Source organism: Condylura cristata, unplaced genomic scaffold, assembly GCF_000260355.1.
Source record: "Condylura cristata isolate star-nosed mole 26May11 unplaced genomic scaffold, ConCri1.0 scaffold00021, whole genome shotgun sequence".
NCBI classification, from domain to species: Eukaryota; Metazoa; Chordata; class Mammalia; order Eulipotyphla; family Talpidae; genus Condylura; species Condylura cristata.
In genome coordinates, this window is record NW_004567122.1 from 23,802,521 (window position 1) to 23,812,832 (window position 10,312).

Genomic DNA, 10,312 nt, shown 5'->3' on the forward strand with positions numbered 1-10,312 from the left:
GGCCCAGGCGACGCCGGGCGCCCGCGAATCTCGGGCTGTGGTTTTCGGCCCCCACTTCCTGGTGCCCCGCGCGCCTTTGTTAGACGCCGTCGGCCACCCCTCCCAGCCCCCGCGGCGAAGGCGAGCTCACCTCTGCAGCGGGTGCGATCGGCGGCGGCGCTCGAGGGTCTCGGCGCCGAGCTGGATGCTGTGACGGCGCGGGGAACGCGATCCCGAGTGGGAGCGTGGGGAGGGACGAAGATACCCAGGTCGCGGGGCCGCTGGGCACGGCTGCCTTGGCTTGGCACGGCTCCCTCTGGCCTCGCTCGGCCGAGCTCAGGCGCACGTCCTGCCTCGACGAAGGAGTGGCGCGCTCTGCCCCGGCAGCGGCGCCGCGGAGAAATCTAAACACTTAGCGGGATTCCCCCAGCCCAGGCCCGGCCCCGCCTCTACAAGGGCCGCAGGGCGCCCATTGGCCGGCGCTGCCTCATCATTTCTGGGAAATCAGGCTGTTGTAGAGCTAGTGGCGAAGGGGAAGTACAAGGCGGCTGGTCCTCCCCACCCCCTCCGGCAGGCGCCGCCGCCCGGGGGCGACCGCGGGCCCGCCCCGCCCGCTCCCACTCCACCCCCACAGCAGCTCGCCCGCGAGATTGTCCTGGAAAGCCGAACGCCCCCGATCTGCCGTGACTCACCTCACTCCTCATTCTCCTAGCCTGCTAGTTCCTCTGGCCATCTCCTTACTTTCCTCGCCAGGAGTGGGGGCATCTGTCTCTCAGGTGAGGGGATCACCAGGCACCTGTCACTCTCTTCGGAATGGATACCTGCGTGGAATCCCTGAAATCCAGCCTTGTTTCTCAAGTCCTCTAATGAAGTGTCAGTAAGGAAGGCTTTTGTCTCACATACCGCCAGTGTCATGGGTTACCCACCCTCAGTCGTTCACCGGTGCTGGGGAAGTACAGGAAAGCCTATCCAGCCTGGGGAAGCCTGGAGAGAAGCGTCCAGGCGCAGCCTGAAGAGACTTGGGAAATGCTTCTTCAGCTACAAATTAATAGCCCTACAGTGCTGTTACAGAAGTGATGCCTGTAAAGCATCACGCCCCACTTGGGCAGCAGATGCTAGACACCTCTTTCCCTTCTTGGTCTGCATCCTTGGGATTGCCCGCCGCTGACTTTAGGGAAAGAAAGAAGGGACTCGGAGAAACCAGGACTGCTGAATTGGCTTGGATGGGGATGGCCTTGGATCACTTCCAGCACTCCTACTTTGGCCACCCTCATAGCCTCTCATGGTCTTTGGATGGGATCTCCTCCATGACAGCGTTGGTGTTGTCTTTACGTATTCAGAGAGGTCCAGAGAGATTCTGGGAAGCTTGGGGAATGTTTTTAAGGGCTGACCAATGGGTTGGGGATCCAGGTACTTAGGAAGGGCAGCTACTTAACTCTTGTGCTTGCCATAGGCCTCGCCTTAATTGTACTCCTAGAGTGGAATCCCAGTTCACCTTCCAGACAGGCTCCTGTCCTCACTTCTCCAAAGCTGCTTACTCAGAAGTCAGCCACCTTTCCAGGCCAGGTTGGTGTGACAGTCCTTTCACACCATCTGTCCCTCCACAGAAGTATTCAGTTGTAGTGATGAAGGTTTATAAGTAATAAGTTGGTGCAGCATTCAACTGTCAGTCTCTCATCTGTCTCCCTCCCACAGAGGAAATAGATGGGTTAATTCAATTCTGGTGCACCCAAATCTCATGGAAACCAACAGGAATGGGTCAGAACTAACTCCCAGATAGTATAGGACTGTAGGAAAGCCAGAGGCAGAAGGAACTGGGAGGAATGAGCCTAGCTAGGTGCTGATGCACCTTGAAGGGGGAAACAGTTGGGGTGCTCTAAGTGACAGATGGGAGTGGGAACAGAGACCTTCTGAGCAAGAAGAGCAGAAAACAGCTCTGCTCATGAGTTGTGTATTCAGTTCTCTGTGCCATAAATGGATGCGCATCCTGTCCCCAAAACCTGACATAGCAACTGGAAAATTCAGAATGAGATTAGGGAGAGGAAGTTTGCATTGTATGTGGTCTGAAAAGTTGACCAAAATGACCCTGCCAAGGCAACAGGAGGCTATGAAAACTGTGTTAAAACAAGAACTTTTGTCCAATTTACAGATAACCATCTGTATGTATCTATATTTATTTATAATGAGCATCTATCTTTCCACTATGAAATGTATACCACTTCTAATGGGTACATATTATTCTATCATAAGGATAAATAAAAATTTACCCAACTAATCCCCAATTGTAGGACATTTAGGTTATTTCCATTTTTTCATAATACACTGTGTAGCTGAATCTTTTGCACATCAATAAATTTTTGCTTAGGAAAAATTCCCCAATGTTAGGATTTACAGACGAAATTATCATTTACATCTTTGAAGGTTTCGTACACTTTTTTTTTTACTTTTAATTTTAGGGATTCTGCTTATCATGATTGGGGTTACTGTGAGTAAAATAAAGCAAAACCTTGCTTAAGTACCAAGTTGGGGAGGACTATTTTTCTGAATTCCATTCTGAGGTGTATAACACAGTCCAAGTGATGTTAAGCAGAACATATAGAGGCTCCTTTCACCTCCTTTTAGTAGTACTGGTTCTTTCTCCTTTCCAACTCAAATTACTCATCCTCTATAATTCCAGTCTTCTGATCTGGACAGATGATCTCCAAACCCAACCTCTGGCTACTTCTGGGATACTCCCACAAACCCATCCACAGATTCAAGCACAAAAGAGGATAGCCTCCCCCATTTCCGTATTGACCAGGGCAGATTTCTCTTCCAAATTCCAGCTCCCTCCCCAGTAAATCTTTTCCTTCCTTCACCCCTTTTGGCCTCACCTGGGCGTTCTGGTTCTCCCTTCTCTGCACTGAAAGGACCTCCTTAACATTCAGGTCCACCAGCAGCCTTTGGGAGTTCTTCCAAACTCTTCAGGCCCACATTCAAATTGCTGCTTAGCCTGATCCCAGACAGTCTCCGCTTGGTCCAGCCTTCTCTCCCACAGATCTCCTACCCTTGGGAGGAACTAGAGGGTATTGGAAAGAGAACACAGGATTTGAGCCTGAAAGCCTAGCTTCTTGTCATACTTTTGCCACTTGCTCAAGTGTGAACTTGGGGCAGTTGCTGTCACTCTCTGAGTCTCAGTTTTCTCATCTGTGAAACAGCTTCTCTGTCTCTCTCCTATTGTGAGGCTGAAATATGATAGACCAACAGACCCTCTTTTAAACTGCAAAACATCAGTCATGCATTAATAGTAATGCATGGACATTTTTCTGCATTTCTGTTCCCTCATATCTTTGCTCCTTCCAATGGCACCTCTTCTCTTTCCCTGGGATCTTTAACAATACCTCACTAGGTCTGAATTTCCCCCCTTCGCCTCTCTACTTCAGCAAATACCTGGGCTCCTATGAAGTAGCCTCAAAGTGGCCACCCAGAAGTTTCTTCCCTCCTTGCTCTGCCAGCCCTTAACTTTTCATTGTGTTGCTTTTCTCCACTTACAACCTTCCTATAAACAGAGTCTGCATTTTCCTGCAAGATACGTGAGTGGGTTCCTCATACCTGTAGCTGAAGATAGCTAGGGTCTAGCTCTGGAAACAGGATGCATCCCATCTGTACTGCCCCTCAGTGAGGCTAGATTCTCTGTATTAGGCTCTGAGAGGCTGGCAGAGGGGCTTGGCAGGGTTTTTGTCTTTTATTTTACATCAACAATTGTATACTGGGGCAATACCATCCCCTGTGAAAACCTCTTTCGGAAAGGAGCAGATCCTGTACCCAGCTCCCTCCCTCAGGCGCTCAGACTGCTTGGCGGCTTTAGGTTTTGAGAGGGCAGCCTGGACTCCTGGAGGAGGTGCTAGCAACTCAAAGACGAGGCCACAGTCCCCAAAGCCCACAGAGCCCTGTATGCAGTCCAGCCCTCCATGTCTAGAGGGTCAGCTCTCTGAGATTCTCAAAGCCCCTTCCAGCCGTGTATTTTTCACAAGATCCTTGGGGAGGCAGGTAGTACTAAACTGCGAAATGCCAAGTACAAGGCATAAAGTCATCTGAAAGCATCCAAAAGCTTAAACATAGTATCAGGCATCATCCCTTTACCTGAAAAGAGCCTAGTTGGAGGAAAAGAAAGTAAGTTCTTAATTCATTCAACAAATATGAATTGTACTCCTGCTTTGGGTGACATCCAGATTTGGCCCCAGGGGGATATGCTGGGGCAGGAGACTAGGCCCTCCCCTCTCACAGCTCTGGCAAAAAGGCTGTATGACACAGCAGAATAAATGTGTAGTTTAAAAAAAAAATCCCAAGTGCAGAGTGGGAGGCTGCAGCTGGCTGGGAAAGCACGAGGGGGTCTTGGATGTGAGGAATTGCTCCAGCGTTGTGGGCTGTTCCGGAACCCCGAGGGGGGAGCCGGGTGTCAGTGTAGGTTGCCGCTGATGCCCTGTGCAGTTTCATTTCTTATAAACACCGCGTTGGGAGGAAAGAGGCCTCAGCTCTCCCTTCACCCCGTGGGGCCCGGAGGAGGCGTTGGGCTCTCGGGCCAGGCTGGGCGGCCCTGACCCAAGATCAGAGCAGCACCTTCCTCCTCCTGCGCGAATGGGGTCTGCAGAACGGCCTACGCCGGCGGTTGCCTGCGCATTTGCTCGGTGCGCCCCTGTCAAGCCTCTGGACTTTACGGGGGCAGCAGCAGCATCCCTGCTTCTCCCTGGGGAATTCGTGTCCTGAGCTGGAGCCCCTCGCCTCCATGTGACCCACGCTGGCGCTGCCCCAGAGCTGGGTGTGTGTTTGAAGCGGAGGGGGCACAAGCCCTTCAGGCTGACTTCCACATTCCTGGCTGGGGGGAATCGGGGTGAGCGGCCGTGTCGGGTTGGCTGGTTTCCTGGAAAGGGAGGGAGAGCGGAGGAAAGCAAAGCCTCCCAGCCGTTCCGCCCCAGGTGGCTGCCTGGTCCGGCTCTCCCCGCTCCCGCTCCGCAGCTGGTTACTCCGCAGGTGCCAGGCGGCTCACCTGCCAGCCGCCCGAGGCACTTCCTCCTCATTCCCCCGCTGTAGGCCATGGGTTTGCACTCAGCGCTGCAGCTTCGGGCTGTGTGACCCCGGGCAAGTTGCTAAACTTCTCTGTTCCCACCACCCCCCACCTCCCCCAGGAGAGAGGAAGCTAGCAACACTCGAAGTGCAGAGCTCTTTGCAAATGGTCCCGCCCTAGCTTCTCGCTTCCGGGTGCTGGCGAGCACACAGTAGGCTCACAGAAATGGCGCCCACCTCTGGCTCGCTACAGGGGCAGGCCGCCGAGGTCCGCCGCTGGCGCGACCCCGCCATCCGCCGCAGCCAGAGGGCCTCGGGCTAGTGGCGCTGCCCCCTCTGTGGTCGGCGCGCGTCGTGTCGGCCGCCGCGCGGGTGAGGCCGAGAGCCGGGGTCCCGACCGGCCGCCGGTAGGGTTCGGCCCGCGAGCCCGACCCTCGCTCCGGGCCGGGTTCTGCCGCGCAGCGCCGAGGGGCGGGCCTTGGGTTTCGTTTTCTTGCAAACACGGCGGCAGCAGGGAAATCGAGGAGTTTCCGGGAACCACGCCGGGAGCGCTGAAGTTCGCGCAGCGCGGGGCTGCGGGCGGCGGGGGGCGGGAAGAGGGGACGGGCGGGCGTCCAGTGTCGCGGGCCACTGGCCCGCTGGAAGTTCCAGAGGGAGTGGGGGAAAACCGAGCCCGGAAAAGCCCCACCTAAGTGCATCTGTCCCCAGCCCCCTCGCGGTGCTCACTCGAGGGGGCCTGTCGGGGACGTTTGGGGGGGGGGGCGGGCGTTGAACACCCAGGAAGAAGGAGGGACAGTTCACAAGCTGGTGGAGTCTGAGGAACGGTGAGACCCCCTAAAGCGGCCCCGGTCCGCCTGGTACCACTCACTGCCACATCCCATTTTATTGTCTTTGTACATTTACTACTGAAATGATTCTCCCTGTGCACTTTTTATTGTGTTTATTGGAGGATTTCTCCTGTATTACTTGGAGCCCCTTAAGGGTGCAGATGTGACTGTCTTTCCAGGCTGCTGGGTATCCCTGGGCTTAAAATGGTGTAACCCCAAGGTGGGGGCTCCCCTTGGAAAGCAAATAAATGGAATCAGAGGCATCTGGGGTGAGCCTTACCCCCTCCCCCCACCTCTCTTGTCACCCAACCTAGCCTGGTCCTTCTGATGCTCCCAGTTGAAGGAGACCCCACTCTGTAGATAAGGCCTCAGTTGCTTGGGGGGGGGGGGCTCCCCTGTAGCTTCCTCAGAAGTGCCCTCCCGATGGGGTGGCTGGACAGTGAGCACTGTAGTCATCACAGAGGAATGCTAGCCTTGAGGGTTAGCTACTTCCTCCGTTCCCCAGGGCTTGCAGCCCAGTTAGGGGATGACTGTGGGTTGGACCTGGATCAGAGAGACTGGAAGTTTGGGATGATGAGACAGAAACCAGGACCCTCCCTGACGTCCTCAACCCAAACCAGTAACTGGTGTCAGGGTAGGCAGTGTCACCTGCCACCCTATCTGTCCTACATTTTTGCTTTCAAGACTGTATGGTAGGGGGTCTCTTTCTTTTCACCCTGAGGCCATGGCTCTTGGAAAGATAAATTAAGTAGAGCTCCCATCAGTCCCAATGAGCTGGGGAGGGGCAGGAAGCAATGTTACACTTTTGGTGGCAACCCACCGGCCAGTAGAGGAATAGGCAGACAGCATCCGTTGCCCAGGACAGCACTGACTTCCTCTGACCCAGGCTCAGGATTAGGGCTGCTGGCCTGGGAGGGAGCCAGGGAAACTCCAAAGACTGTAAGAGTCGATCTTGTGCTGTGAGCACACACTCTGGTGACCCTAGTGACTCATCCTGGGAATCCCGACTCCAGGGGCTGCCCTGGGAATGAGGCTCAGGACAGTGAGGGGGTACCCCTGAGGGGCCCAGCAACCATGACAGCAGTATAGTGAGCCCCCAGATGAAAGATATTATTGTCACCTTTCTCTCCTGTGTCCCAGAACTGGACCTCCTCATGCTGGTCCTCACCTGATCCAGGTATCATAGTATCTTTGAGACAAGGAGCCTGACTCTGATCTAGCCCTTAAATTTGACTTGGGAGAGGCCTGGTCTTCAGAGCATCTGTGTTGGGTTCCATTTGAGGTCACATCTCAGAAACAGTACATGTAGCTTAAATCTGAAAACATCAACAGGAATATGTCTTCGGAGGTTGGACTGAGCAAGTGCTACGTTGTAGGCAGTCATGGAGAAAGCAGGGAGAAGAGCAGAGTGGCCCATGGATGCTCTGTCTAGTTTGCTACTGTAGGTAGCAGCCTTAGCTGAGCACAGTGGTGCCCTGAGCACCAGTGTGAAGGGGTGGACATTCACATTGTCTTAGTGGAATGTGCATTTCCCCTCTGGTGGTCTTGGCAACAATTTCCACAGAAAGTCATGGTTGCCAGAGGGAGAAAGAAAGGCACTTGTCTTCCCTGAACTGTGGTTCTGACCTTCCCAGGGGACCTCTGCTCCCTTGCCCTTCACCCTGCTCACATGTGCAGCCCCTCTGAATCCTGTGGGGACTGGCAAGTGCCACCCAACCATCGGACAAGGGGAAGGGGCTGTTAACATCAGGTGGGTGCTCTTTTTCTGGGAACACAGGTCCACAAAAGAATTCAAGTTATTATTATTTTTTAAAAAGATTTATTTATGCATATAGAACTGGGGTACAGGCCAGAGGTGCAGGGGCAGTGAGCGGCTTCACCAGAGACAGAGTGGGGAGCAGAACAAACAGATGAGGAATGATCGTTGTATTACACTAATGAAGGGAGCAGTGGGCGGGTCAAGAGAGGTCTGCTGTGCCATGAGTCACCTCCAGGGCGGGGACCAAACTCATGCTGAAGTGGCCTTAGCTTCTCAGTGCTGTGCTTTTGCTTTATTTCTTTACATATGGGTGAAATCATCCAGTATTTGCCTTTCTCCTCCTGACTTATTTTGTCTAGCATAATCTCCTCTAGTTCCATCCATGTTGTCACAATGGCAAGATTTTCTCTTTTTTTATAGGTGATCTTTTTTCTCCCCCGAAGATTTGTTTATTTACACATACAGAACTGGGGTACAGGCGAGAGGTGCAGGGGAGGTGAGAAGATTCACCAGAGACAGAGTGGGGAGCAGAACAGGCAGACTGAAGCAGTGTGTGGCCAGGAGAGGTCTGCTGCACCATGTGGGTCACCTCCAGGGCCCTGGATCGAACTCAAACTCTCACTGAAGCAAGCTGCAGCTCACTTGCTGTGCTGCGCTTTAACCCACTATGCCACCAAGGAGGGCCCTACCAGATCTTCTGAATTGGCCCATCTGCCATTGGGCACTTAAGTTATTTTAGAGGTACTCAGTTTAGATAGAACCTGATTGCTTCCAGTTCTTTCTCTGAATAACTAAGTCCTTGAAAAAAATCTATTGAGTGACTGCCTAGCTGACGAGCAGCAGGGAAAAGGGCCAGCAGAGACCCACCTGCCCAGATGATCTGGAAGAAGACACGACTCTCTCCAACTTGGTGAGTGACAAGAGACAGTGACTATCACCATGTCAGAGAGCCAGAGGGAAGTGCTGCGCTGGGCCTATTTCAGACAGCCGAGTCCATATTGGTGGACACAGTAGACCAGGAAGGATGGGTTCTGAGCCAGGAAGCCTCCAGTCACTGGTAACCCTCAAGAAGCAAAAGCCTTTCTCCCTTCCTCAAGAACCTGCTGAAAGCGGAGGCTGCACACACAGGTGTCACTTTGCTTTTGGTGGAGTCAGAACTCCAGAAGGCTGAAGCCTGAGGCCCTGCACGGTACTCAAGTGAGCAGCTGGCATCTTTCCATTGACCTGCATGTGAACTCTTCAAGGCAAAAGATGGGTGTCACGCTCAGAGTCACCTCCCCAGCACCCAGTACCCTCCTCGAAATGGTAGGCACTTAGTAAGTGTGTTCTGATTGCAGAACCACATGCGTGTCATACCTGCAAAGGGAAGCAAAGGGCAGAGATACTGGCTCTGGAACAACTGTCAGGACAGTTTATCACAGCCAATGTTCACAGATCTCTACTCTGAGGAGTTGGCCTTCAACAGGCCTTGACTTGAGTCAAAGTTTAATAAGTCAGACTAAGAGAGGGCATTCCAGGGAGCCAAAAAAGCACAAGGAAAAGCCTGGAGGCTCAAAAGTGTAGGACAGGTCCTGCTTGTGGTCTGACTTTGTGTGGCTGAGGCTGGACAGCTCTGAGGGGAGGCTGAAGTGCCCTCAACTCAGAGGTTTCTCCTGAATTTTAGCCTATAGACAGGAGACCCCTTGGGCAAGGTCCACGTTTGCTCTGCTCTGGAGAATTGGGGTCTGTCATCAAATGTGTTTTGAAGTAGATTCTAGTGCAGGCCCTGTGAGGCTAACTAGGAATCTAATGTGCGCTTTAGAGAACTTTCTGTGGCTGCCGTGGAGGACGAAGCCTGTGGCACACCAGGGCAAGACCAGGATGGATGAAACCAACAGACTGGTGAGCCGTAACACTTTAAGGAGGCGTTCACATGTGGGGCCAAATCTGTTCTTGCATGGCCCTGAAGCGTGAAGGCCTCTTTAAATTTTGCCCTCCAGAGGGCTAGTTGCCTCATCCTAGTCTGGGATCCTATTAGTAGGTTCACCTGAAGACAGGTAACTCATGAGCCCAGGGGTACTCGCACTGTGGCTATAGGAGATGGAGAGAACAGGCATACTCGAGAGCAGTCTCAGAGGACAGGATTTGGACATAACCAAGATGTGGGATGGACTGGAGCAGGATCTCTCCAAGGCTCCCCCTGGGCTCCCATTCTGGGAGAATTATAGGGATGACCTCCACTCTGCCCAAAGGCCTTTAGACCCACAGCCAGAGCCAAAGCAAGACTCTTGGCACTGGCTTTAGCTTGAGGTTGTAAGTCTGGAGGAGCAAGGGTATAGAGGAAAAAGAGTAGGACAGGCTGCAGAAAGGTCACCAGGTCCCTGGAAGCCACAGTTAGAACCGCAAATCATATACCAAGATTGGCTGACCCAGCCCTGCCCTTTGGACTCTGGGCGGGTAGGCACAACAGGCAGGGGAGGACAAGGGTGCTCCCTCTGCTCGATAGGGCATGTCCATCAGCACATGTCTCCCTGCTGCCTGGCAGTACCAGAATCCACTACAGGTCCATCTAGGGGCCTGGGACTTCACAGTTCGGCTCCCTTAGGCTCAGACCTCTGGAAGCTCTGACCTTGGAACAGTAGTGCCCTCTGCTGGCCAACAGGGACTCCCCTTTTCCATCCTCTTGGTGGGGGGTGGGGGTGCAAAGCCATCAGGGGAAAGTAGA

The 10,312-nt window shown here is 53.5% G+C and overlaps 1 protein-coding gene across 1 annotated transcript in view; it reads right to left on the reverse strand.

The window, feature by feature from the left end:
• IRF1 (interferon regulatory factor 1) overlaps positions 1-333 on the reverse strand; it is a 7,129-nt gene extending 6,796 nt beyond the window's left edge. The window contains exon 1 of the mRNA XM_004686702.2: positions 131-333. The gene's annotated coding sequence lies outside the window, so the exon portion shown is untranslated. The remainder of the gene's footprint in view (positions 1-130) is intronic.
• Between the last annotated feature and the right edge of the window lie 9,979 nt (positions 334-10,312).